Source organism: Cucurbita maxima, unplaced genomic scaffold (assembly GCF_002738345.1).
Source record: "Cucurbita maxima cultivar Rimu unplaced genomic scaffold, Cmax_1.0 Cma_Scf00011, whole genome shotgun sequence".
Taxonomy (NCBI): Eukaryota; Viridiplantae; Streptophyta; class Magnoliopsida; order Cucurbitales; family Cucurbitaceae; genus Cucurbita; species Cucurbita maxima.
The window spans coordinates 5,310,029-5,313,600 of NW_019272027.1; the positions used below are offsets into that span (position 1 = coordinate 5,310,029).

Here is a 3,572-nt window from a genome sequence, read left to right on the forward strand (position 1 = left end):
GAATTCGTAGATATTTTTCCAGAACCCCAGTCTAGCCTACCCGACTAATATAATCTAGAATCCACTCTCTACCTTTACTTAACTTAGTAGTAGGTGAATAGTGACCCTATTTGTATGCGCATTCACAGGGCACGTTCCAAGATCTCTCGCAACGAGAACCTCAGACATGGTGGATTGATAGTAAGTTGAAAGGATAAATGGATCAATCATAGGTTGGTTGAATATTGAGTGTAGCTTAGGCTACGTCTTCTGTTTACGTGCTACTAAGCCGACACATAAGATCTTAGACGGGTTTCTCCCCTTTCGGGAACACCTTCTTACTAGCTAGTACGGTAAAAGCCTGATGCAAATAGACTGAAAAAAGAAGAGTTCTTTATAGATGAGTTGTAGTCGATTCGCCCGTTATGGCTCGTCTCGTGCTTAGTCACTCGCGGGATTCGGATAGGGGGAAGTCTTTTCTGAAAAAACTCGCAGTTCTACCCCTAATATATATGATTGATTTTTGAGATACTAACTCTTTGGTTGGATCGGACAGGGAACATCTATAAAGATCTTTCCACTCATTCATCATACTCAAAGTCGAAGTCACGACTGGCATGGGGGGCTCGGAAAAAGAACAAGAATTGGTGTCGTGGTGGTACTACGAGATGGCGATTTCTTGTAGTATAGAAGAATAGATCCGCAGACCTATTGATTGACCATAGATGTGACCGCTATCTAAGAGAATCTCATTAGTTCTTCTATCATTCAAGGGCAAGGGGAAAAGATGTAGCGGCTTGCCAAGATCTCGTATTTCCCACGTAGTCCGTCGGTCAAACCAAGGATTCTCTTATCAAAGTAATATAGAGATTCTTTTTCTTTTTCTGGTATGTAGGCGAGCTAGGAGCGCATCAATCGGGTCGAAAACTCAGATAGGATCATCATCATGGCCCTTTTCTTCTTTCTTTTGTTTGTGTCCGACTTTATTAGTGAAAAAGAGGTGTGTGTGTGTGTTTTTTAAGGCTTATCCGGGGGCTGCTGCTCTAGGGCATCCAATTCCTCTTCTTTCTTTTCCCGAGGATCTCACATCGAGAGTTGCTTCTTCTTGTTCAGGGTCAGATCTTCCTCATATTTTGAGAAATCGGTCAGGGGGATACCCTCTTCTCGTCTCACAATTCCATTGCCTCTCCTCACCTCTTGAGATATATATATATAAACTCTTCCCCAGAGGAGAGCGGAAGCTCCAGGATGAGTATGTCTTGCCTGGATTCCCGAATTCATTCTCGTCCTGATCCACCATGGAATTTTCTCAATCTACAAAAACATTGATGGAGAGGAAAGAAAAGATAAAAGATTATGGACCGAAGAGGAACGAAGCTGCTTTACCGATAGGGAGAGGGCTTGTAATTATCTTCTCAAAGATTACAAGGTGCTGGGGTGGATCCATAGGTTTTTGTGAAAGGGATGCCCCGTATCTGAGATGTGGCTTGCTGAAAAGAAAAAGCGAATTCCTCTATTTGATGTCGATTCATTTACACTTCCATTCTTTGTGGCTTGCTGAAAAGAAAAAGCGAATTCCTCTATTTGATGTCGATTCATTTACACTTCCATTCTTTGTAGAGGAAGGCTAACTACATGCTGGCTGGAAGTTGTATGAGCGGTAACGTCCACGTACGGCTCTATGAGAAGGGTGGTGGACAGAAATGGCCTTGTTGTACCTCACTCTCGTCTTCAATGGGGTCTGCTCTTTTTTTTTTGGGAGAGTATGCCAATATGATCTTAATGAGGTGCGGGGCTTTGCATCTGAGATTCGTTGGGCTTCCCTCTTCTAGGAAAAGAAAGGTAGCCTAGTGTGTAAGCACAACAATGAACCGCGGCGAACCCTCAGATGACCTATCTAAGATTGGGGGGAGATCCAGAGTAGTGGTGCCCCTTTCACTCTTCCATGGACTGATACATGTACCGAATGCTCATACATGAACTTGGGGGGTGTTCTAAGAAATCTCCTTTCTTTCTCATCCACTCAGGGGGGTGCAGACACACCTGCACGGATTACAGGTGACGGTTACAAGAATGGCGGGGAAGTGAACAGTACCCGATGAGATTCAGGGATGGATGTAGACCCATCGGGCAAGGATAATCATTCTGGCCCTGGGAGAGGTGGCGACCATTCTCAAGAACCAAAAAGACTGAGCTGAGGGAAGCCCTATAAGTCACTGAAATGACAGAGGGTCCTTGATCTATCAATAGAGGAAGCAGAAAAGGGGCTTTGTTCCCCTTTACAATATGAAGAAAGAAAGAAGGGTTGAAGTTTAGACTGCTCACACTAGTTCGACCTATAGAAAAGATCATGAAAGAGGCGATCAGAATGGTACTCGAATCCATTTACTATCCCGAGTTTCCAAACACATCGCACTTCCACTCAAGGCGAGGCCACCACTCGGCCCTAAGACGGATCAAAGAAGAGTGGGGAACCTCTCGCTGGTTTTTGGAATTCGACATCAGGAAGTGTTTTCACACCATCGACCGACATCGACTCATCTCAATCTTGAAGGAAGAGATCGACGATCCCAAGTTCTTTTACTCCATTCATCAAGTTTTTTCCAGCGGACGACTCGTAGAAGGTGAGAAGGGCCCTGACTACTCCGTCCCACACAGTGTACTACTATCGGCCCTTCTAGGCAACATCTACCTACACAAGTTCGATCAGGAGATAGGGAGGATCCAACAGAAGTACGAAATTCTGATTGTTCAGAGAATCAGATTAGTTCTATTAAGGACAGGTCGTATTGATGACCAATCAAACTCTGGAGAAGAAGCAAGCTTCAACCCTCCCTAAGACTACAGAGCCCTCATTATGGGGAGAGTAAAAAGCTTCCAACGCAAAGCGGCCTTTCATTCCCTTGTTTCCTCGTGGCACACCCCACACAAGCACCACACGACTCAGGAGGGACCAGAAAATGCCTTTCGGTTTACTCCCGGCCCTTGCCGCCTTCCTTAACAAGCCCTCGAGCCTCCTTTGCGCCACCTTCCTCATAGAAGCCATCGGGTTGACCCCTCGGGCCGAATTCTATGGTCGAGAACGCTGTAATAAGAATTTGGCCATGAGAGAACCTTTACAATATTGCAAAAGAAAAGGCCTGCTGATAGAGCTGGGCGGGGAGGCGAGACTAGTTATCAGGTCAGAGAGACGCCTGGACCGTAAGCTGGCCCCCTTAAAACCCCATTACTTAATAAGGATTTGTTACGCCCGATATGTCGAAGACTTACTACTGGGAATCGTGGGTGTCGTAGAGCTTCTCATAGAAATACAAAAACGTATCGCCCACTTCCTACAATCCGGCCTGAATCTTTGGGTAGGCTTTACAGGAACAACAACAATAGCTGCACGGAGTACGGTAGAATTCCCTAGTATTGTCATTCGGGAAGTCCCTCTAAGGACGACTCCCATACAATTATTGCGAGAGCTAGAGAAGCATCTACGGGTAAAGCACCGTATCCATATAACTGCTTGCCATCTATGCTCTGCCATCCATTCAAACTTGTCGAACCTAGGTAATAGTATCCCGAGAAAAGAGCTGACAAAGGGGATA

The 3,572-nt window shown here is 45.4% G+C and overlaps 1 pseudogene; it reads left to right on the forward strand.

The window, feature by feature from the left end:
* The first annotated feature begins 849 nt into the window (after window positions 1-849).
* LOC111486608 lies at window positions 850-1,610 on the forward strand (annotated as a pseudogene).
* Window positions 1,611-3,572: the final 1,962 nt, after the last annotated feature.